Raw genomic sequence first — 26,108 nt, 5'->3', positions numbered from 1 at the left:
TTTTCCTGATGTTTTAGCAAACACAATTTTAGCTGTGGTGGTGGGGAGGCTGCACTGCAGGGGTCCTCAACACACCCTCCGTGACTGTACCTGGAGGGATCTCTGCTCTCCAGCCTCCATCCTTCCGGGGTTTTACTTATGTAATACCCCAAGTGAAGCTGCTCTACCACCACACACCTGCCTAATGATCAGAAACCACTTTCTCACGAAGTCTAGATTTTGCTGTGACCACCCAATACCTGCTCATTCTTTCATCTTAAGCAGTTGTTCTGCCCAGAAAGTCTTTGTCCTCAGAGTGTTTTTAGAGACCAACTATGCTCCTGTTCCACAGCTGCTTTGCCAGGCTAGACAAGGCACTCTGCAGCTTCCCCTTCACAGGCCAATCCTCCATTCCCACTACTGTCCTTGTCCCTGTTCCAGTTTGAATTCATTTTTGTTGTATATTGGCAATCAAACAGTCTGTCTAGTCCAAATGAGGTTGCACCACTGTCTGGTACAGCAGCATTAATCTCTACTGGAAATTCATCTTCTAATACATCCTTGGATCATACCTTGCTTTTTTTATGGCCATATCCCACTGTCAGCTCATCATCAGGCTTTGATCACTCTGATACAGCTCAGTCTCTTCCAGCATGCACGACAGAAGGCTGCAGCAGGCACTGCTCTCCCTCTGAGCCACATACTGCTCTCTGCTGTCCTGTGCTGCTAGTTACCTCAAATCTGCTCTCTGGTTATTTGGTTACCCTGGTAATATTCCATATTCTTCTCTACTGATATAAGAAGCAGAAAAATTCAAAGCTTAAACCACCTCTTCATACAGCCAGTTTTCACTATCTGGATAAAATTAGACCCAACTCAGCACCAGACTAATGAAGGTGCTTCAAAAGCAGAACAAAATCACAGCTTCCGCCAGCAAACAAAACCTGAAATAAGAGCAGGGATTTGTTGCACCTTGCTGAGCCAGCTTCTGAGGAACGCAAGACCAGGCACTTACCAGCAGATCACCTCAGTGTGTCAAACCCAGGCAGACTCCCCCCACTCCCCCACTTACTGGAAGGAAAACAAATGTGGCTATTCCAGCCTCTAAAATACCAGAGCCCGGGGCTCAGAGCCACCCTGCTGAGTGCAGCCACATTCCCATTGCACCTGCAAGTGTTGCACTAGGTGGACTTTTTTAAACCCATTTCACCTTCTTTTGCTCCAGAGCAATGCACGGGGCTCAGGTCAAAGCTGCCTAAACAGGAAACCAGTCCTGAACCTGCTTCTCCAGAAAGTCCTCTTCCTCCTCAGACAAGCAGTCAGAGGTGCACCAGAGCAGTAGTTTTCCACTAGTGATGCACAACAATCCCACCTTAAACCACCTCCTCTTGCTCCATGTCAGGATTTGCTCCCACATCAGCAGACTCTTTTCTGCTCACACCTCAGCTTCAGCAGTTGCTACAGCTTAGCACATCTATGAAAACAAGTACTAACCAGCAACATCCCTGTATTTAAAAAAAAAAAGGGACATTCAGATTCACAAGACCAGGGTATGTGAGGAAGTTCAGCCTCTCCATGAGCATCCTCATTAAGAAAACTGAACATGACAAAACCATTGAAGAAATGAAGCTGAAAAAGACACCCCCTGCCCAGTTTCTCCATCCTTCCCCATCATTTTAGCAGCAAACCAGCAGAATTTTCTTCTCATTTTGAATAAATAGTTACTTTTGCACTTAAGGAAAGATGGAAACATTTTCCATACTTTCAAATTTGCTCTGGCATCCCTATCAAGCTCTAATCTCTCCTCAAAATACCCTTCAAACCCAGAAGAAAAGCATTTATGGCTTGTGCTAAAAGCTCCAGAAACTTTATTGCACAGGCTGATGTTTCTTGAGCGACTCACTTGGCTGTTAAATAATTCCAGAGCCCTGTAAAGGCACGAACACTGCAAGGAACAGAAATGCTAAACCAAGGTTGGTCTCCAAAGCCCAGGTGAATGAACAATCTGAAATGAGACTCAGCTTCCTGAAAGACAATCTTTTGTCAGAAGAAACAATCAACAGGATCTCCCAAGCCCCAGTGCACGTGTCTACCTTAGGCCAGCAGAGCACAAAGCTTTCGTGTTGTGTGGTCAAAGGGGAGAGTTCCTGCTTTCCTCCAGCTGAGGGCACTAAGCTGGTCATATAATTAAGGAAGGCTTAAGGTCAGTACATCCCAATCTAGCTCCAATTGTTGCTTTCTGAATTAACAGCTCTCAGTCCAGTTTCAAGAAGCAAGGAATCCAGAAACCACTAGCAGAGTTGAGAAAATCAATCTCCATATACTAGATCTCCCAATTTCCATCAGATGTTATTTTTGTTTCTGAGTGTGAATGAGATCAGGATGGGTCTTCTTGTCCCAGGGTAGGATTGGGTTGCCTACTGCTGCAAGATTTTTGGTAAAGGGAAGAGACCAAGAATCAAGGGAAACAAAGAAGGAAGACAGGTCATCCAAATTTGAGAAAAGGTACAATTATACTTGGATAATTCCCAGACATTTCTGAGAGTATCCAAGCCAAATTTGATTCTCCCCTTAATGACAACAAAAGAATACAAGCCATGGGCAGTATTCCACACTGAAAAAATAGCAAGAAATAATAAATATGCACACACACCAAGGTCTACATCCATGCATTACAAATCCTGTACATCCCCATGCAAACACACAGGTACCGACCCACACCCAGAGACACACACTTAAGCAACCAGCTGTGTCCCCATGTTCAGGCTACAGAATTCACAAAGCAGTAGTTATGGTCTTCATAATATGTCTTTTGTATGGAAAGTACCAGCAAACTATTATAAAATTCTGTAACTTTGCCTAGTGGTTCATGCAGGTGTGTGGTTCTGTCCCCCAAATCCAACACTGGATTCATTAACCCAAGGGCTGATAGTATCCACCAGCAGAACTTCACTCTAGACATACTCCACTGTTTTCTTTGGAGCCAGTTTTGTGTCTCACCCACAGAGAAGTTAGGCCAGATTTCACTCTGTGACTGGGGCCAGGACCCAGCCCAAATGAAGGGCAAGGGAAAGACAGGCAAAGGTTAAAGCAGAGAAACTGTAAAGAGGAAAGCAAAAGCTAGAGGGGCTTTCAACTGCAATTCAACAGTCATTCAGATCGAGTGACCTGACACAACACAGCTGTTTTGGTTTCTCAGCAGGGATTTGAGGATCTGCATCCAAAGAGAAATCCTCCTCCTGTGTGTAAGTAATGCAAAGCTGGTTAGTTGATAGGTGCTTCTGTTCTCAGACCAGCTTGAACTATTGCAACCTGGAACACACTAAAATAAGGGAAAGACCTTTGGCCTGTCATTCTCTTCTAGAAGAGTGATTTTTGCTCATGTGTCCAACCTGAAGACACTAAATACCATCAAAACTAACTAACCAGCTCTAAGAGACAAAGAACATGCCCAGGGAGACAGCAGCAAAATGCAGATGAAGGAAACACAGCACTGCTAAACCAGCCACAGCCCTAAATAACACCCCCCCAGCACTGCCTTAACCACTACTTGGGCTTCTGTGGCTTTTTGAGATTCACTGAGTGTGTCTATCAACCTCCAGGTGCCTACGCTGCAAACCTCCTGGATAAGAGATGAAAAATCCTCCTGATCCTTCCTCCAGGATTTAATTCCTCTTTATTTTGGCCGGATTGGATACTCTGCCTGTTTATTCTTTCCCACCCCCAGTCTCAGGCAGGCACAAGCAGAGTGCAGACACAATCCCACAATCCCACCCAAGCTTGGAGCTGCAGATGAGCTGCGTGGCGGCAGCTCAGCTGCTCTCCTTATCTCCCCTCTCTGCTCACTGCTCTTCCTACGAGTCTTTTCTCCAGCAGCTTTAATTTAAGCACTGCCTTGCACCAGAAGATGTGGTACTTTATTGACAGAGCTTTATTGGGAAACCAGGTTTATGCTTATGCATGCAAATTATTCAGAAACTTCCTTCAGATGTAGCTGAGGGTTTACTCTGCTCTGAAAACATCCCTGTAGAGGGTCTAAAACAGCTAACTCCACCAGCTCCTCACCCCTGGCACTTCCAATACTTGTGCCATGCTACCTTCACTCCAAAATACTACATCCATCCCAAAGGTCTTGGAGTCTCAAGGCATAAAAACGCCCCAGCACCAAGCCATGAGGCAGCAGCACCACAGCTGCATCTGGCGTCCCTGGGGCAGCTCAGAGCAGGGCTGCAAAGTGTCACTTGGCATCACTTGGCTACAGTTTCCCTCCAAAAAAACGCCCACATTTCTCCATGGTACCTAAAATATGATGCAGGGGTCTGTACACAGCTCACCAGGTTTAAGACATATGAACTGCTACTGACTTTACTTTTCAAGCTTGTAAGAGCTCTCATCCCAAATTCCTTGCTTCAACCAGGACAGGAACTCCTTTTCTCCATCAGCATGGATTTTAAATAGAAATAAAGCTCAACACCACATAACCTCCCCTCCACACCCCCTAACTTGCTCTCCTCATACTGCAAATCCAGTACAGCAGAGCTTAGGAGAACAGGACATTCCAAAGAATACTGAAGAAAAAAGAAAATACTGAAGAAACTGAAGAAAAAATAGAGAAACTAAAGAAAAATTAAAATGAAAACCAGATTCCCCAGCTGGACAACAAGGAGAGCACCTGCTGTCCATGGGGAAAACTGCTGTGCACGTGCAGTTCCTTCCACTGCAGCACCTGAGGCAGCAACAGGAGTTTTAAAATTACTGTTATCTCAACCATCTTATTTCTATTTGTGCCTCGTAGAAAGGAGATTTCTTTCTGTTATTTTTAAACGCTGCTGCTTGATACCTTGAAGATTACAACTTGCAAAAAACTTGGCAGGCTGATCATCTCCCGGGAAGGCAGCGGAGCGGGGCTGGGCCTCCTGGGCACAGCTCCTCTTGCAAAGGGCCTTCACTTGCTGCATCTCCACTTCCCATCCCCAGTGCTGGAAATAACACCAGACTGAGAGGGACCCAGAGGATGTTTTGAAGAGAAAACTGTGGGCAGCTGATACAGATCAGATTAATTCTTGAACTGAAACCTGGAGGGACTTTCCTTCTTCTTTGCTTTTTCCAGTGGTTTGGGTTTTATTAGTGTCCTGCATTAAATTCTGTTTTTTTCGGTGGTGGTTCAGGAAATTAGCAACAGAGCTTTACTCTGAGCTTTGAAGTTTCTGTTTCTTTCATTAATTTGCAAACACTGACACTAAGAATTTGTGTGTGTGTGTGAGAAGCCTGTGTGTCTTGTTTCTGACAGACCACAAGCAGGATGAAGGTACCAGGACAGTAATTACTCAGTTAACAACCAGAGTTTTACACAGAATATAATGAAGGCCCCAAGGAAACGGCACACACCCCTCCAAAACATCTCTGCCATCAAGATCAAACCCCTCCGTCACTTTCTTTTGCTGCGTGGATGACACAGACAGGCAATCACTTGTCCCTGCTGCGACTGCAGATATTAACCACCAGCCTGGCAAGCGGGACTCGCAGCCTGGCAGCAGGATTTGCATATTAATGAATCCAGAGCAAACCAAGCTCAAACTCAGCTGGAGGAGAAGGACGGACAAGGAGACAGGTGGGATGGACAATCGGTGTGGTTGCCTGCCCAAACGTTAGTATGATTGTGGCTCTGGTGAGCAAGATGCCAGCCTGCAAGCACACATCCCCTGAGGGAACAGAAAGCTGCTTGATCAGGGCTAACGGCAGCTTGAGACTCATCTTTCCCGCTCTCCATCACACACAAAATCTTCCGGTGTGTTTTGCTATGGGAAGCACAACTCTCCTGGCTCCTCAGTCCCCTCTGCTTCCCTCCCCCCCCCCCCAACAACCTGGCCAGCAAATTTGGCTGGGTTGGTTGCATTTTTTTTTTAAATGTAATTTAATCCCTGCTTTCAAACAAAGATAATTGTGCAGGAGCACAGCTCCCTGGGACAAGCTGGGATTGTGCCACTGATTCCAGAGCACCTGGATAAATCCCACAGCCAGCACAGACAAGTTCAATTATCGATAAGGAATGACACTGGGGTTTGCAGCAGGGCCAGCATCCCCTCCCAGCCTGACAGATCCTCTTCTCTCAGGAATGCATTTCTGTCCTAAACAAGTTTCAGACCAAGCCACTTCTTCTGACACTATCTTTCAAACACCTTGACATAAAGGCTCTTGGATGTCAGGAGAGGATGGTATCTTCACTTACAATGTGAGCGGTGTCACGGTGTTTCCTACCTGTGTTTTATGCAGGTGGCCCCATGGGTTACTGAGAACACCACTACCCCTCCCAGCAGCTGGGGCCTGAGATAACCATGTGTCAGACCTGAGGTGGAAATCACTCTCCCTTCTTACATAGCTCAAGATAATTATGAATTTCTTTGGTTTAAACGTGTGCCAGTCCTGAGCAGTCATTACTAGAGGCTGAAGGCTGCTCACTCTCTGGATTTGCAAGGGGTGAGCCTCAGGGAGAAAGGGGTTTGGAGGAGGAAAGTATTTTGGTCATTAATTCTCAGTTCAGACTCATCAATAAGGCAATATTAAAAAGAGGGAGGTGCTATGTGACCCGTGCAGAAACTCACCATTCTGCACTTAACAGCAAAGAATTATTCATCTATTAAAGAAAGGTGAAAAGACTAGAAATTCCTGTAGCACACAATTCTCCAGCCTCTCTAAAAGCTCACTTGAGTTTCTTGCAGGAGTAAAGCAACATTCAAAACTCCAGCCATAGAAAAATGTCTCTATTGCTGGACTCCAGGCTTGCAGCTGACATGCTTTGGACCTGGGGCTTCACTTTAGGTCTGGTGCAAACACACTGCTACCCCTGAGATGGCAGGAGACATCAGCTGGTATATTTCTTCTTTATCCACAGGGGTTTGTATCTCCCAAAATTCCCAAATAACAGTATATTCTGTTGTAATGGCCAAAAATAATCTTGAAAACAGGCAAAGACTGAAAATTTCTGACCTTCCTCAGAATACTGCAATTATGACATTTCACTTTGTTATTCCTGCCACAGACAAATGATTCAGATTAAATATCTGTCACAATTTAGTCTCTTATGCCCTGACCACAGCAATCTCTTTTTTAGCAACTAAAAGGTTCAGTTAGACAATTATGAACTTAATTTCAGCCAGAAAAGAAATGGAAGAGCTGGAGCACCAAGGCAGCAGCTAGTCTTGTTAAACTGGTCTTCATTTTTCAAGCATTCTGTAGAACATTATAGAGGTCATACCCCTACGCTGCTCTGAAGATGTAAGAAGTCTCTAAAACCCATAGTTTCATAAGGAATGCAATATTCCCAAATGGTCTTCAATGTTTTACAGGGTATTATGACTTCCAGTTTTATAGGTCCAAAACACCAAGCAAATAAAAAAGTCTATTTCTTCCAGATTTTCAAGCGCTGGTTTTTAAAAGGCCCAAAGCACAACCACAGTTCCTGTGATCCAGGGGACCCACCATTACCAGCTTTTCCCAAAGATCCAGCTGTCTTTCCCAGCTGCCAGGCTTTGTGCTTCTGTGTGCAAGTGTTCACTGTTTCCCATTTTAACTTGCTGCCGTTTACCTTTTTTCTCCTTTTCTAGTGTTCTGAGCTTTTTACATTCTTGAGATAAAACTTTTCCTGAAAAGATAAAATAATCTATCACGGGACCCTGCAGACTTAACAGCCTCAGATGACAAATCCTGGCACCAAGCTTGACCCTGCTGCCCACTTTGCTTGTCTTTTTCCATAAATCTGGGTGCGTGCAGGCCCATAATCCCCATAAAGTGTGCTCTGAACTGATCAAAAGGGTTCATCCTTTTATTTTTCTCCCCCTCCCTGCCCTTATGGACATGCTGTTTTTCTGCTGACAGACTGAAGCCCTGTGATCCACAAGGTACAGAAGCAGCCCAAGGCTGCACCACACCCATTGACTGATAGATCCAACAGGGAATAATGTTGTGGGCTTGAGGCACTTCAGTCTTTGGCCTTGACAAGTGTATCTTCAAACAGGGACATGAATTACTGCAATGGGGATGGGGGTATCTGTCCAGTTGGACTGAAGCTGCAGCATTACTTGGGGACAAACAGTAATGCATTCCAGACACAACCAGCTGGGGCTGGATTTACACTTTTCATCTCCTGTATGTTAGGGTTGTAAAATCTCATCTTTCTTCCCATGCTGCCCTTCCCTTCCAGATTAATTTTATCAACAGCTTCTTTTTACAGGCACTATAAAACAATGTTCCACATTTGGGTCCCTTTTAAAAGGACAAATTTCATATAGATCATGTGTTATTTGAGGGTGATTCTTCATTTCCTTTGTTTTTTGTCTCTGGGAGCACATCCTCTGTCCCCTTCAAAGGAGGTCAAACCAATGACACAACTAGTCAAGTACTGAAGGATCAAAGCTGATTTCTCTGAGGTGCAGATATTGCACATTATTACTCCCAAAATGCAAACCAGGCCGCTGAGGACCCGTGGCCTTCAGGTCCCTTGGGCTAGCTCAGATCAGCTGCTGGAAAACCTAAGGCAATGGTGCTTTTTTGTGATCTATACTCTCCCAGTTCATGTTTCACAAATAAAAAACTATGTCTTATTTTCCACTGTATGACAGCTCTGCAGTTCAGCAAATTAATAAAATCATTCACGGGCTCTGTACATTGATTACTCCCTCTCTTTTATTATGAAAGAAAATGTCAACTCCTCAGACCTTTAATTTGCCTCTTTCAGAAGCATTTGAGCAGTTTAGGAGCAGTTTCTAAAACAACCTGCTCACATGGGCTGCTCCATACACAACCCCAGATGTGATTTCTGACTCCATCAAGGCTGCAAACCAAATCCTACCAGGCTCACACCCCAGCAGTCTGGTTTCAAGCAGCGAGGCCGAATCTCTGCTGTCTGGGACCGAAATTGCTGAGGAACATGCTATCAGATACAGAGACTTGAGGTTTGATTCTCATCTTTATGCTGAACTGCAAGCACCAGCCTCAGCTAATCCTGCTAAGGCTCCCACAGTGCTCTCTAGCAGCCACCCAGAGAAGGGCTTTGGGAGGTATCAGTCACTGCAGGGCCTCGGTGTCAAATACTGCTGCTAAGATTAGCATGATAAGGCAGCTCACATCACTACCTGTGCTGCTATTTCTACACTAATAACAAAGGCATCATATGTTTCTTGCTTTCTCTGATCTAGTCTGGGCCAGTATTTCCCCTCCCCAGCATTTGCTAGCAGGCTGTATGCAGCCGTGTGCCTCTAACTGAACATATTAATAAACTTTTTGATTGAGTGTTTCAGTCCTGCCAAGTCCAAGAGGATGGTTTACAGTACGCTGCTGGCTAGGGGCTGTGCAGCCCAGGCCTGGTGCTCAGCCTCACCACTCAGCATGGGTGCCAAGAAAACAGAGCCAGCAGTACAGTCCTGACACTACCATCCCCCCTGTGCCACAGCTCCTCCCAGAGAAGCCCATCCTCTAGTAATCATTTTCTATGAATAAAACCTCTCCCTCCTCACTCTCCTCTCTCTGTTTCACTAAGGTGGTGCACATTTCCCCCAAAGCACATCCATGCACACTGCTAAATGTTTAGCCTCTCCCTCCCTCCTCTTCTCCCTCTGAATTTTTCCTACCTTGTTTTAGCCAATCATACAGGGGAAAATTCTCACCTGAGCTTCATTAGGACAAGATATAAAAATAGAAGTACATTATCTTTTGTAGTTCTCTTGGTTGATTCATCATTGGCACAAAGGCAAAATTATTGTTTGCCTAGTGAAAAAAAATCCCCACAAGAGAGACTGGTTTTGTGCTTTTCTTGAACCCAAACACGGACATGTAGGGTTTGTTGTGAAACACAGACTTTGCCCTCCCCACTCTCCATAGCTATAAAAATGCTTGATGATGCTACCTCCCTCCTTCCCTCCTCCTCAGTTCAAAAATAAACACATGAGGGAGACTTCAATTTAGGAGATGCTGGCAAAACGTCCCTGCTGTATAGAACAAATCTCCAGCAAAACCGCTTCAAAACTTTTACCCACATCTCCCCAGATCCTGCCTGGCAATTCTCTCAGCACCTCCAAAAGCTCTCCTGGAAACAAGAAAGCCAGAGGAGCAGGCGTGGACCGAGGTCAACACAGGAGATGTTCAAAAAAACATTAGTGAGTTGACTTGATTCTTCATCAAAATACTTTTGCTTCTTCCTAACACTTCACTGCCCACGACATGGCAGCCTAAGCTGATGTGACAAACTGTCGAAACAGATTTTTTTTTAACAGAAAAAATTAAACCTCGACTTCAAAGGTAAAACTGGCCCCTTGGAGTCTCTCTATCATATGTGATATTCCCACTGGAAAAACCAAAGAGATCTTGCTGAGAAAAGGCTTCAACAAACTGGTTAGAGATCCAGTCTGCAGCAAGAAGACAAGCAGCAGTGAGCTCCTGGGTCCCACCTTGTCTTTCAAGCTCACATTAGTTAATAAAAGTAACCACTGAGGTTACACCTGAGTATTTGTTAGTCCCCAGACACAAACCCATGAGTAGATGCTGCTCATTGATCCCATAAAATAACAAAGGAACACTACCTAAATCATTCTTCTGGCACTAGAAATAATACCTGCTATTGAAGAGAAAGGACCACAAACACCATCGTTTCTAACTCTCTAAATTCCCACATTGTGGTTTATTACTGCTGTTGTATTAGTAACGACCTATTTACCACAAGACTATTGAGGGTGTCAAATCCAAAATGCCTTCATGTTCCCTGCTGGAGTTTGAGATTGCTATTGATGAGCTTCCGTGGTTTGATGTAAAGGAAATGAGTTGAGTTTAAGGCTACTGGCACTCTTTTTGAATAAATGCCAGGGAATTTTTAGAGAGAGTCCTCAAAGCAACAATAAAACACCCTGGATCTGAGTCAGAGTGGTCAGGCATCTCTGCGAGCAGCAGAGGTCTGTGTTTGTACATGCAATGAGTGCACACACCAACCACCCCAGAATCCCATGTGCCCAGCTTTGCAGGCAGTGCCGTGTCCCTCAGGCTCCCGAGGCTGCGCTCAGCTCTGGTTTTCTTCCATGCGCAGAGGGTCACCCTGACATGGCTCTGGAGATGCGTGGTCATAAATCCAGGAACCCACAGCAGCTGGGAAGGTGTGGGCAGGGCATTTCTGCAGCAGCAGCAAATCTATGTGTTTGTGAGCATGCAACAGTCAATAAGCATTTTACTTTTTTTGCTTTTCATTACATCAGGTAGTAAAACCCAGACTTTTCTGGGGGTGGGATGGGTAGTACGTGCAGAAGGCACCTTACAAATGCCCTGGGAACAGGCAAAAGCCTGGCCATATTCATTCATACAAACTCCAAAGAGACTAAAACTTAATAACTTTTTCTCCAGAAACTGGCTGCATCTTTACTGTTATTCTAAATTTTTTCTCCTGCAAGTGGAGTGGATTGGTTTACATTACTGGTATCTTATATCAATACATGATGAAAAATTAAAATCTGATAGCTACAAGAATCCTGTGACTTCCTAACAAATGAGGAAAGCTCAGAAGCCTTAGTTGACTGAGAATCTGGTTCATGGTTTTGAAGGTCTTAGGCTCATTTCCAGACTCCCAGAGTCCCTCCCCAGCATTCTCCCCCATTAGGTCTGTCAGGATTAGCAAGAACCCTGGAGTTTCAGCTCACAGTTTTAAAATGGCTGGTGCTACTGCAGGCAAAGAAACAGGGGGAAAAAGTCTGTTCTGTATTTATGCATCAGTGTAAAGTAGGGAGAGCCTATGAATAAGTAGCACATGATGGGACAGAATTATTTAAGAATTAAGGCTTTTTTTTTGTGTTAGAAGAATCCAATGCTCTTGGTAATGAATACAGCAGCCTTTTTAAAAGTAAACTATTGAGGCAGCTGGACACTGATAAAGACTCTATAGCTCTGTCCCTAGCACCCCAACTGACTAAATACTGCCTGTGCATAAATCCAGGGGACTTCTGACTACGCTATAGAGAACAGGAAGGTCTGGAATAGACTGTTGAACTGCCAAGATAAATCCTTTCCTTACATCTAATTTCACCTCTATCATTCTTTCAAAAGCAATAATCAAAATACTGATTCTAGCATATGAAATGTCTCACTTATTTGTTTCTTCTTCTTCAAGATGGGTGCCAAACCCCAGACTTATTCCCAGTACAAGCTCCTAGCACCTCTAACCACAGTCTATAGCAGCATCACCACCAAGCCAAATCTTGGCCTTTTACTGAACCAGCCTTTTACGGGTCACAAAGCACCGGGGGACACAGGACCCTATGGCCACAGTGATGGATGGGACTGCCCAGCTTGCAAGTCTCCATCACCCAGCATTCTAGCTCAGTCAGACTGGCAAATCCTACCATCTGTTCAAGGCTTGAATCCACTCCAGGTAATAATAATAAAATACTCCCTTCCTCTCTGCTCCAGCGTTACAAACGGCCCATTTCCAGAGCCCTTCTATTTGTGAATCCATCTGTCCTTGGGAGGGCTGCTGCTCCTCTCTGAATTACCATTAGGATAAACTCTATTTTGTGCAAATCTGCTGGTGCTGCCCCTGCATTAAGCTGTGCTGCCCAGATCTGCCTGCACATGAGGAAACAGAGTGGTCCTTGCAACTCAGTGGTCTCTGCACTTGTAAAAACATATTTGAATCATCTGTTTTGCTTAAAGCCAAAGGAAGACTGTCCCCTTGAGCAGCTATTCCTGGTATTTTCTCCAATCTCATGAGAACTGTCCCACGTGAAGGTACTTTAGTGATTTTCCAGAAATACAAATCTATGGCCTAGTGGATTACATTTTCTGCATGTTCTAATTTGTCTTGATCTCCAGCCCCCATTTTCCCTTTATAACAGCATTCCTCTATACTTAGTTTTGCCTCCTGTGTTGTATCCTTGTCCCTCTTTCATCTGCACTTTCCCAATTTGGAAAACCCTGCATCTCCCCAGGCCTCCTTCCCTTACAGATGGTTTCTCTGTAATACAAACTTTTAAGATTCAGCCCAACTTGGAAAACCTACAGCAAACCCTCTTTCTATTTCTCTCTATTGCTTGAAGCCGGTAATTCAAACATTAATGCATTTAATATCCTGTCAGCAAAAACAAGGACTCGAGACTGCATCTATCACTAACACGAAAAGACTCATTGCCCAAAGCACGCTGTGCTGTCCCATGAGGGAAATTTCCTCCTTGCCCAAGCAGGGAGGTCAGCGTAGCTCCTGCTCAGTAACAGCACTGAGCAGCACCATCGCCAGGTGGGATGGAGCGGTGACAGACACGTTTCCACTGGGCACAAAAGGACAGTCCTAGAGAAAAAAGGCGAGGGGGGAACACTCGGAAGCAAAGAGGGAGGTCAGAGGAGATATTGCCTGTTTGGAGTCGACTGTTTCTGTTTTGGGCCATTTTGCTGGGAAATAAGAGTTTTCCTGTTAGGAAAGTCTCCCATTTCCCTAGATTTGAGTCTCAAACCCTCACCTGTCTGTAACTCTGATTTCCATATAGATGCTTGGTCTCTGAGGAGCCCAGTTTGCCTCCTGGGTGCTTCCTTCTTGGTCCACCATTGAAGTCTAGCTCCCAGGACTGCACCCCAGGAAGTAGAAGAGTCAGGAGACCAAGTCTAAAGAGACATTCTGGAAGCAGCCAGGGAGTGGTAGCTCCTTGAGTCCCTGACACACAAAGCAGAGGCACTTAGTCAGCGACCTGCACAACCCATAGCCAAATTGTGAGCCCAGGTAAGCCACTGTGCACAAAAGCCCATGGCAGGCAGAGTGAAGCAGAACCCACCTCCCAGAAGGAGTGGGACACTCATCCCATGAGGCAGGGTGGCTCAGCAGCAGAGGTGAGCTCTGCCTGGACACGTTGCTGCTTGAGTCTCTTCACTGCACTTGCCAAGAACTGGATCCGATGTAAATCACTGTCAGCAGCCCTGAATGCTAAAGATGATAAGAAACAAGATAAAGCCTCCTTCACAAATGCCACCAAATACAAGAGAAATGTCAGGTGCCCCATGCTGGCCTTTCAGGAGTCTGCTGGGAATGGCACTGACGACATCTGTTAGATTCAGGACTTAATTCTGCCATGACAAACGTACAGATACCAGAATCCTTCAGCACTGACACACTTCAACCAGTCTCTTAAGCAGGCTGGGTCTATATCTGGTGACAGATACACACCAGGTGAGCAGGCAGCTGTCATGCTCATGTTGCATGATCTGATCCAATGTATTTAAAAGAGGTGATCAGAGTAAACAGCACAGTATGGCCCCAGCTGTACCACTCACACAGCATCATAGTCTAGGGCAAACAGGAGATCCCTGTGCATGGGCAACCATCCATCCCGGCCGCTTCAGTCTAGCCCAGAAAGTGGTCCTCTCCAAGGAGGTTTATCCTATAGAAACCCTGGGGCTCCCAGCTTCACCAGTACCACCACCTCACAGAGTTCCTCAAGAGATGAGAAGAGGGAAACTTCAGAGCAGAAAGCCTCAGAACACTCCACTTAACTGCCCGACCTGCAACACAACCAAGGAAAAGTTTCTCCATGACTACTGTAAGGAAGAAGGGATTCAAATAAACTGTGAAAGGGAGCTGAAAATAACAATCCAGACAGTTACAAACATCTGGAAAACCAATGTTTTACTCTACAATTCTAACTTGATTTCTTGCCTCAAATAGATTTCTAGATGGATTGCAAATACAATGACTTATGCAATGCTGTAAAAATGTTACTCATTTCCGTTTCAGATTTTATTTTTGAATCCCTGCCTTCTAGATCCTTTTGCATTTCAACAGCTACCCCTTGGATTTTAACTCTTTTTCTTTCCACTCTTCTTGGCCAAATTGCTCTGCATCCATTTTTATGTTTTATTACCACAAGGATTATGCTGTTGGTGGCTTAGAGCCTTGCAACATTTCCCTATGAATAGCTGGTCAGGGGTGAAAATGCCCACTGTGAGCACTGAATGGAGCTGCTGAGAACATTCATGGTAACCTCTGAGCATTTATCAGAGGCAATTGTTTTGTGAGCTGCCCTGAGCCCTCAGGATACCCTTGTCACATGCCTCCATGACATAAATTTCCACCTATTGTCCTGATTCCTGTTCATAAGCCACAGGGGCTGAGGAAGGATGGACTAAGGGAGAACAGCTTTGCTTTTCTGGAAAGCTTGTAAAGCAACTCCAGCAACCATCAAGGAGGACAGTAAGACCATTAGCCCCACTCCATTCGATGGCTGTTGTTGCAGAGGGATGGACATGAGAACAAGGTGATAAAACTCAGGATTTTCAGCCAGGCCAGTGGTAGGTAAGACACCAAGCCCAGCCCTCAAGAGCATCAGGGGTGAGTTTTACAGATGCACTAGGCTCTTAGCAGCCCCTCTGCACTTACCCTATACAACTTTAGTCTTGAGCTTCTGTGGATAATACAGAAAACTGCTAGTAGTCCCAAGCCTTTGATCTTCATTTGACTTCTGAGAGTTTTCAGCCACCCATTTCCATTTTAAAATAGAAAAAGTACTCAAGAATTTATATAGCACAAAGGCTGTAAGTAACCCAACTTGAGAAAATATTTTTAATATGCTGGGATGAAGAATGTCAAGTATTATTTTTACTGCTTGAATTTCAACCCAGGTTGGAAAAAAGCCTGCAGAGGTAAAACTGTCTGCAGGAGAAACAGAAAGGAAGAAACGGCAACAAAAGAAACCTAAAACCACTGCTAGTGACAGTGAGATGTTTTCAATTGTGGGAGAACTGCTCAAAGGAAAGAGGGGAAGCCTTTCATGACCATCTGAGACTAACCACTACAAACATTTCCTGCCAGGTTTGACAAAACAGGAGGGAACATGCCCCAGGGAACAGCCTTCCTTTTGGGGCAACGATGGCCAAACACAGAAGCTCTAAAATGAGAGGTCTGGAAAATAAGAAGTGAGCTCATGTCACTCAGGCAGAGACAGCTTGTCTCAAGGAGACAGCACTTCCAGGGGGATGCCACCATCCCGAGTAGAGCCAGGCTGTCCTGGGTGGCTTTTTGCCATTCCTTTGTGCAGTGGGAGCCTCCCCTGTGTCTTACCACTGGCTCTGAGGAAAGGATTACCGGTTACCCTGAACTGTTCTGCTCTGCAGCTTATGCCATAGAAGACTGCAAAGCTACAACTCCACAGCTACCATTTTAACTCAGGTATTTCCACTTAATTCAGATTAATTTCTTAACGGCACAGGAATACCACAAAAGGCTTAGGGAAACAAAAAGCCTAATTTGGATCAATTAATAACACAGAGCAACTGTATTATTAATGAGGAACTGCTGAAGGCTCTAAAGAGGTATGCAGACATTATCCAGCTGAATACTGTTTCAAACAGTGACAATAATAAGGATGCAATCTGACGCTGCATATGCAAAATATTGGAGAGCAAATTAATCTTTGGCAGAACCCTGCTGCCATCATTTGGCACCTCATCTCTGCTGGGATCTCAGGTGAAATTCAAGCTGTTGCTTTTAACTAACAGAGGAAGCAGCCAGGGCAGAAGCTCTGGTCTTCCAGAGGCTCCTGGCAAAGCCCATCTCCCCTCTGCCCCTTTTACCTGTGAGGGGCAAAGTGGCATTTTCCAGCAATCCTCACTCTGCTATAATCCCATCTGCCTGGAATACAGTACTTTTCATTCTCAGCTCTCAAACTATTTGCCATTGGGCAATTTTCTTCTGCACATTTTAAAGAAATAAACAAAGAGGTAGAAAGGTGAAATGGCCTCTGCAGCATCACCCATGGGGATGCAGAGAGACTGGAAATGGGGAGCAGTTCCCTGAAACCCTAGCCCTGGGAGCACCTCACCATTCCCCAGCTGCCCCAAACACAGGGCAGATGTATATATCTCAGACTGAGCTTTTGGATAAAATACAGAGAGAGCCTTGAAGGATGCTGGACTGAAGAGCACACCCCTTCTGCTGAGCTCACGAGAATTTCCTGGTTATAGCAGAGATGTTTGTGGTTTTAAAAATACAGAAGATTTAAATTCTCTTGTCTCCAAGCATCAGTGACCCACGAGCTAATGGGGATGAAAACAGAGTGCTCTGGATAAACAGGTTATTCTGTCACCATCAATTATTGTGTCTCTCCCTATTTTCTCTACAGTACATGCCTCAGACACTGTCCCAGACAGGGCACTGAGCTACTTGCACTCCTGGTTTCAACCAGCACGGCAATTTACTGCCTCCTTGGGAAGGCTTTGATATTTTAAAACCACAACAGAGCCTTCTCTTTGCTTGAGAGGCAACCACTAGCTTAGCCACAGAGGAAGCATTTGCAGTGCCCTGGGAGATGAAAGCAGTTCTAAACCTTTCGGTTTTATTGGGCAAATTAAAAATAAACAAACAGGTCCTTTTCTTTATTTCCTTTAACTCTGTTAGGGCCCATTCCCTTCCTAGGCTTTCGAAGCATCCTTCAGAAATACAAGGATTCAGCTGAACAGCCTGGAATGAAGCCTGGCATTAGAGATGGGGAAACTGAGCTACAGCACTACTGAGAGGATAAGAGCACCCACCCAGCACACTCTGTTCTGAGCCCCACTGCTGCCTGTCCCCCGGTTGGTGCTGCAACACATGACACCCATTGAAGCCCAGGATGGAGGATTCCAACTCCTGACATTACTGTTGTCTGATGTGAGCCAGATCCATCTCACTTGATGGGATTTTTTTGTAATTCCTGAAGCTCCCTCCTTCCTGCGGTACTTAGTGAACAAGAAAAAACAACTGTGAACTGTGAACTCATCCCCTCATGTGAAGGCACAAGAGAGTGTGACTACTGATGGGACCAGACAAGTGCTCTTACAGCTGCAAAGGCTGTTAAAATGGTGCTTAGGCCTCTCCGAATGTCACCCTCTGCACAGACAGCAGGCACAGCCACCGTGCTCTGCAGGGTGATGGGAACAAGCTCGTGGGGAGAGCCGTGCAGGAGCAGGAGCCGAGGGCTAAAAGTGGATTTGACTTCACTCTCCCATTTGGAGGTAGGCGGTGGAGGTGGGCGGCCGTGAGCTGAGGGGAGGCGGAGGGGGCAACGTTTATTTCCAGCTGCACTCATGTGCAATTTCTCTTAGCCCTGAGAAAAATCTCAAATCTAGAAAACAGCAGGAGGTGGGGAGTGGGGGGAACCAAAAAGGAAAATCACGGAGTCTTTGCAGGAAAACAAGTTAGGGAAGAGAGAAAAATGGTTACCATCACCCAAGCCCTGAGACTCTGCTATTGTTACTGCGGGGTTTAAAAATGTAACAAAACCCAAGGCTACTGTGGCTACAAGTCTGCATCGGACACAGCAGCTCGTGGTGGGAAGAACGGCACTTGACCAAGAGGCAACACACCAATGCGTGGTCACAAAATGATGTTAAAAAAGCTGCTTGCAGAAAGTCAGCCTCCTACCAAATCGCAAGGTTCTCTTCACTCCCAGCGATTATGTAAGATGTTCTTGCCTGCTGCTGACTCATATTTTCCAAAATATATCTGGGAAGGAAAACATATGCACATGTGTTTTAATCTGTATGTTTCTCTGTATACATAAAAAGAAATCTATAGAAAGGTGCACAAATGCCCGCACATGCCTGCACACACATGCACAATGCTGTGTGAGAGGATGAGAGGGACAGCCTGGCATCTGTTCTAAAAACACACACTGGAGACAGATTAAACCATCACCATTTTCTGGGGCAAAACACATCAACTGTTTAACACAGGGAGTGTAGGAGGAGAACAAGAAGCTGGGAAGCTACAGGGGAAGACAGAAAAATAAGAAACACTGGGAACGTGCTGCCTGCAACCTCCAGCCAAACCTGGACTCTGGGGACCAGACACAGTCTCATCCTGAGCTTAAAATTGAGCTGGGAAAATGGCTTTAGTGGCAGCTGGGGCCACTGTGACAATTTGCAAATGACAGTGGGCTGGCTCCCCTGCACCCACTCCCGCAAGAGGGTGCTGGGTGCAGCTGGGGAGCAAGGCCAGTGCTTTCTAGACACTATAAACCAAGAGTCTTCATCCTGTTAACACCTGTGAATACACTCCCAGGCCTCAGGTATGCACTGAAGAAGCCAAGCTCCTCCTGTTTGAAGACTCAGAATTCTAAGGCAGCCAGTTAGTGCGAAACATATTTGGCCCCAGCCTGCAGGTGTGATTGGTTTCTTTGCTCTGCACACGTGTACTTCTAATCCCTTAGGGAAGACTTTTTAGATGCTTCTGCAAAACCCGCAGTGTCCAGGAGATGTGATCAATCTGCTGCTGGCCATCAGATGAGAGATTCATCTGCCCTGGACCAGAGGAGACTGAAAATCTATCCAGATGTCACCTCCTGATCACGAAATCAAGGCAGACACTCTGCACTGCTGACAGCTGACTCTGCTCAGGCCTCAGCACAACTGCTCAGGATGGCAGCGCCTGGCAGGGGTGTGAGCTGCCCCCAGTGCCACCACGGCCCCAGAGAGCACTCTTCCCACCCAGAGGGAGATGGCTGCACCAAACAGGCACAAGCTTCTTTCTGGCACTACCTTCTTCCTGGTACTGTCTCCTCCTCTTGCCTGTGCATTTCAGCAGAAGCAGGAGGTGGTTTCTCACCCTGTGCCCCCACAGCCCTCAACAGTGGGAGGCAGAGATAGGCAAAGCTGCCCCAACCCTCCTTACCTTACAACAGCTACAGAGAGGAACAGTCCCTCTCCTTCATTCCTGTCAGACAGATGCACACATAGTCACTTGCCTATACATGAGCACTATTGCTGTTCTCTGTTCTACACATCCAGCTTTGCATACACACAACAGTAGAGTAATACAATTCTAATTTAGTATCTACAACTACATCAGAGTCTACTGCCATTTAAAGGATGCTCTTTTTTTACAGAAGCTTTAAAATGTTTCATCTGGATTCAAAACCTGTTCTGCAATTGTTACTTTTTAACTTTCTTCTCCCAGAACTTCACAAAAGACCAAACATCCAGTGTGCATAAAAGCCTTTGGAATAAACGTTAAAAACAAACATTAAAGATTACACTAAAACTCACTGAAGCTCAACTAGATAAGGACAGAGTTGCACAAAATTAATCAGCAGCTTATCAAGCCAGGAAGAAAGAATTTTAGATAAAAAGCCTTCCCTAAATTTGGTATCAGAACAGAAACTTCAGTGCATAACATATTAAGAAAAACTTGTCAGATATACTGAATACAGTACAGGAGAGTGGAGGCACCAGAAATAGCATGAGAAATGTGGCCCACATAAATCCTTAAAAAAAAAAAAAAATTAAATTCTGATAATGCCAACAAGAGTCTGATGCTTTTTTTCAAATTGAACAATTTTACTTGACACAACTTTTCTACAGAGCAAATGAGCTCACTGCTTATCAGGGTAAGAGACTGAGCCTTAGGATATTTATCTGTGTAGCTGAGGCCATACTGCATTTTTTCAAACACAAGAGATAGCCCTTACATGGCGACGATCTTTGCTACTTCCAGACTCCTCATAGTTGGGCTGATTCCTCTCCCAGCACCTTTCCGGTGTGAGCAGCAACCACTGCCACAGCCACAAGCTCCCAGATCCCCTACAGCAGCCTGTGGTCCCAAGGACTGGCCCCAGGAGAAGCTTTACCCGTTAGAAACTGACACTCTTGGGACAAACATCTGGAGTAGGGAGAGTGTACAGAGGCAAACAAACCCCCCATCAGCAACATCCCAGGAATTTTACTCGGCAGCAGGCTGAGGCAGATGTCTGGTGGTACAGGGCACATCCAGGGTGCTCAAGTCCAGCCTTACCCAGGTCAGAAACCCAGTCACAATTCTCCCCATCATTCCAGGCAGGACACACTCCACAAAGGTCACCACAGGAGCAGAGCTGGGAGCAGAGGCCATGGTCTTGAGAGGCAACAGGATAGTCAAGCATGCTGCTTTCCCCACTGGATACAAAGCAAGAAGGACCAACTCCATCTACACACCTCCCAACCCTGTGGGATGGCAGCTTAGCTCAGGAAAGAAAGGATGCTGGAGCACATGGCTGCCTGTGCTTGTGGTGGGGTACTAAGATAATCTACAAACAACAAATGACCTAGAAATTAACTTCAGGTTTTTGGTTTTGGTGGGGGTTTTTTGGTGTTTTGTTGTTGTTGTTGTTTTGTTGTTGTTGTTTTTTAAGAAGAAAAAAAAAAAGCGAACCGTTTACCAGGCTGGGCATCCCCACCCCATGCTGTGACAATGAGGTGATGCCACTGCAGGGCTGCCTGCTGGCACCCCAGCACCCACTGGGGCTACCATGGTCTGCCCCGCAAGTCCACATCCTTAAAAAAAAAAAAAATTAAATTCTGATAATGCCAACAAGAGTCTGATGCTTTTTTTCAAATTGAACAATTTTACTTGACACAACTTTTCTACAGAGCAAATGAGCTCACTGCTTATCAGGGTAAGAGACTGAGCCTTAGGATATTTATCTGTGTAGCTGAGGCCATACTGCATTTTTTCAAACACAAGAGATAGCCCTTACATGGCGACGATCTTTGCTACTTCCAGACTCCTCATAGTTGGGCTGATTCCTCTCCCAGCACCTTTCCGGTGTGAGCAGCAACCACTGCCACAGCCACAAGCTCCCAGATCCCCTACAGCAGCCTGTGGTCCCAAGGACTGGCCCCAGGAGAAGCTTTACCCGTTAGAAACTGACACTCTTGGGACAAACATCTGGAGTAGGGAGAGTGTACAGAGGCAAACAAACCCCCCATCAGCAACATCCCAGGAATTTTACTCGGCAGCAGGCTGAGGCAGATGTCTGGTGGTACAGGGCACATCCAGGGTGCTCAAGTCCAGCCTTACCCAGGTCAGAAACCCAGTCACAATTCTCCCCATCATTCCAGGCAGGACACACTCCACAAAGGTCACCACAGGAGCAGAGCTGGGAGCAGAGGCCATGGTCTTGAGAGGCAACAGGATAGTCAAGCATGCTGCTTTCCCCACTGGATACAAAGCAAGAAGGACCAACTCCATCTACACACCTCCCAACCCTGTGGGATGGCAGCTTAGCTCAGGAAAGAAAGGATGCTGGAGCACATGGCTGCCTGTGCTTGTGGTGGGGTACTAAGATAATCTACAAACAACAAATGACCTAGAAATTAACTTCAGGTTTTTGGTTTTGGTGGGGGTTTTTTGGTTTTTTTGTTGTTGTTGTTTTGTTGTTGTTGTTTTTTAAGAAGAAAAAAAAAAGGGAACCGTTTACCAGGCTGGGCATCCCCACCCCATGCTGTGACAATGAGGTGATGCCACTGCAGGGCTGCCTGCTGGCACCCCAGCACCCACTGGGGCTACCATGGTCTGCCCTGCAAGTCCCAGTCAGGTCCTAGAGGAAGACAACAGGGCTAGAGACACAGTTCACCTCTCAGAGCCTTAAACAAGGCCACAGAGCCCAGTGCTTGCAGTGCAGCCCCTGCTTTACCCAGCCAGAGCTGCTGCCTAAAATAGAAACACGCTCGTTGCCGGCAGCCTATACATTATGTTCTATATGTCTCAGCTGATGTGAAAGAAGGGGCAGGCACTAAACCACATGGGACCTTCCACACGGACAGACTTGTCTGCTGTGCCAAAATCCCCTATGAGACATCCTCCCTCAAACTGCACAGAGTTCACCTCATGGCTCCCCAGCCCCAGCCTGCCCCACTGGCCCTTCCACCTGGGAAGACGAAGATCAAACCCTATGAGCCGACAGCCAAGCACCCAGCTCTCCTCCTAACCCCCACCCTGCACCACTCTTACCACTGTGTGTGCCTCAGTTTTCCTGGCTCTGTGTTGGGAGCTGGGGGAGCTCCCCAAAGTTGCACACTCCTATTAAATTTTCCATATGAATAAACCAGTCAGTTGAAATGCACACGTTGTCCACCCTCCCCACACCATACCCCTGACCCTGGCCAGAACAACCATGGCTACAGCATGAAGCAAAAAAGGGAAGAAATGGGAGTCAACGGGTCTCGCTTCTGCCTCAATAACGGGTGCTGCTCCCCTTCTTCAACAGGGGAAGAGGAGTCACACAGCAGTGAAGGAACATGCCAGAGGCCATACAGTAAGTCAATGGCAAAAGCATTATGCGACAGAAGGATCCTCCGTCACCACCGTACCCCTCAAGAAACAATCTCATCACAACAGGACAATTATTACACAATAATCAACAACATTAGGGAGTTTTCCTCAAGCTTCCTAACTTCTGGTCATTGGAGATTCCACATAAAAGAGACAAATCCCTGCATTTTATCAGAACAGCTCCCATACCATTTCACTGGGAGATACACACTGAACAGGATTATGACACCCAGCTGAGAAAGAGACACATTGCAAATGCAAAATACAAAGCCCCCCTCCTCACTGACACAGATGCACTGTTAACTTACAGCACATACACTACAGGCATAACACACACACATGCAAGCCAGCAAGCCCTGAGCACAAAAAGCATGGGATCTCCCATCATAACCAGCATTCACTAAATACAGAAAGCAAAACGACAACAAAATTAAATGAACACAGAAGAGGGGTTCAAGTCACAAATTAAAACAAAACCAAAAGAAAACTTACATGGAGTTTTGGCAATTTTCCTTCAGACATTATACACAGCAGTTGGGCTGTGTACTGAATACCTGATCCAAAAAGAAATATAACCACATTACGCAAACATATGGGGGCAGGAGTCAGGTGAACATGCAGCTCTCAACAACATTCATCTACAGGATGAGAAAGCACCTCTGCATTCCCACAGAAGGGCTCGAATCTGGGCAGATCTTCATTCACTACAAAGTATAAGCAAGTGCTGTGCTGCTGCCATCCTGGGGGAAAATCCAAATGGCAGGACAGAAAAGAGCCATCACGTCAGAGACCTCTGAGCTATCCCGTCCCCCTTTTAACTTGTCATGTGAGGTTTAAAACAGAGGTGGGAAATATCGAGGGTGGGGAAGGAAGCCTTTAAAAACCAAAAGGAGCCCCTTTATTAATGTTAAAGAAGGAGCATTAAAATCACAGTGAAGGCAGGACTAGCAGGGATCATCCTGACACATATGCTTTTTTTCTGAAGCACCCGAAGAGGAAGAAATGCTCCCTCTCCCCACGGTGAGAAGGTGCCTGAAGCTTTAAGGCAGCGGATTGCCACTCAGGAGGAACAGACTTTTTATGGACTGTGGGAAACAGGGTTGCTATGATACAGTCAGAGGCATTTTCATGAATCCTGTGGCAAATAATATTGAATCCCGCTTAAGCAGACAAACAGCAAGGCTGGTCTCCCATCACCTAGCCTCAGCAAATACACAAGAGTAATCATTGAAAGAGACTTTATGCATTATAAATATGCTATTTGCATACAAATTAATATTTTTTCTTTGGGGCTGTATGTTCCAGAGGGTCAGTGCTTTGATTTATTTAAAGGAATGATGCCTCTTCCTCATCCCTGGGCTTGAGCATCCTCATGAACATGAAGAACTCAATGTCCGTAAACAGGGAGGGGAGTTATGAACCCAAACTGCCTTCAGGAACCCAACTGTGACCAGCCTCATGCATGACCCGAATCACCTCATGGAGCTCAAGGAGAAGGAAAGCTCCACTACATTTTACAGTGTGCAAATTACACCCCAAATTTTGCAAGCACAGTCACGACTCCAGGGAGTTTTGCAAGCAACTGGGAATGCTGTCACCCCAAAAACCTGCTAACGCAAAACTGTCATGGATTGAGCTGCTCCTGAAAAGTATGGAGAGATGGAGTTGCTTTTAACTACCTAATTGCTCCCACAGACCAGGCAATCTGAGGCTCCACTGCAGGCTTGGAAAATGCAAAACTGCAGGTGCAAAACTAAAAAAATGTGGTTGGGACAGGTGGTTCGAGGCCTGTTTGAAAAGGGGGCCACTGAAGACTGGGGAAGCAGGAATCAAGCTAAATAAGCAGGAAAGCCAGCCTTGGATTGCTTTTTAGGCTTATTTTGTCTCTTTCCCCAAAAAGTCCAATGGGATATAACACAGTTATATAACTGATGTAACAGGAACTGTGTTAAATACAATAAAAAAGTTTTCTGCTCCCAACTTTCAACCTCATACTGCTCTGCATAAACCTGCTTTCTTTGACTTCATTCCTTTAGGAGAAAAACAGGTGGGAAACTTGTAATAAAAGTCCATTTGTTCTCTCAAGCACCTTCCATAATGTTAAAAAAAATAACCTCCCAGTGATCTCTTCCCGGTAGCTGTATGTGGCTAATACCTTCCCCATGCACCCCACTGGCCCCAGAGCTCCCAGCAACACACAGCTCCACTGATGGAGCCCAAAGGGATTGGCAGGAATGAGCCACTGGACACGGCAGCTCCCAACACATGCAGTAACACACACACCTCCCATATATCACCCAAGAAGTACTAACTCCAGATCAATGAATGCATTTTGCACACACTAGAAACCCATGGCAGGTACCACACACTCCTCACAGAAATCTTACTGAAAGGTAAAACCTTCACACCAGAGAGCTAAGCTAGAGGAAAATAAACATTCAGGCACAGGTTTTAACTCACTGTTTGATTTTGGGTTTTCTCATTTTTCCACCCTTGCTCCTCCAAATCACCATGTTGCCTAAAACTGTTTCACTAGAGGGATTATTTTGGCTGCCATTTGATTAATTCCCCTTCCATGGCAATCTTTGCTCATTTATTATCTTTCCAGGAGGTTCTGCAGCCTATAAAATTAATAACATATGAAAGCTAACAGGAAAATAAAACAAATTTGAGCTGTTCAACAACTCAAACCATCTTCAGCATGATTTTCCTTTTAAAACAGATTCCCTCAGTCTCTCCTGAAGTGCAGCAGGTCCCTCTTGCACACGGAGCTACAAGTGAAGGGGGAAACAGCCAGCAGGGACCAGGGCATCTTCGTTTGACTTGTCTCTCTTGGCCTTTCCACCCCTTAAAAAAGGGGTTACTGCCACTGAACACTTCTTGTCAGCTTTGGGGGCTGACCATTATCACCTGGGATGCAGAGAAAATATTTTTTGCACTTTCATTTGCAGCTAAAGCTGCTTCAAAAGTGCCAGATTCTCAGCATTTAACTCGATTCCCAGTCACGCCGCCAGCCCACACCAGCTCCGCACGGAACCCACAGCAGACAAGC

Source organism: Chaetura pelagica, unplaced genomic scaffold (genome assembly GCF_000747805.2).
Source record: "Chaetura pelagica isolate M959 unplaced genomic scaffold, ChaPel_1.0 scaffold456, whole genome shotgun sequence".
In the NCBI taxonomy this organism is placed as follows: Eukaryota; Metazoa; Chordata; class Aves; order Apodiformes; family Apodidae; genus Chaetura; species Chaetura pelagica.
Note: the sequence above shows the minus strand (reverse complement) of the source record.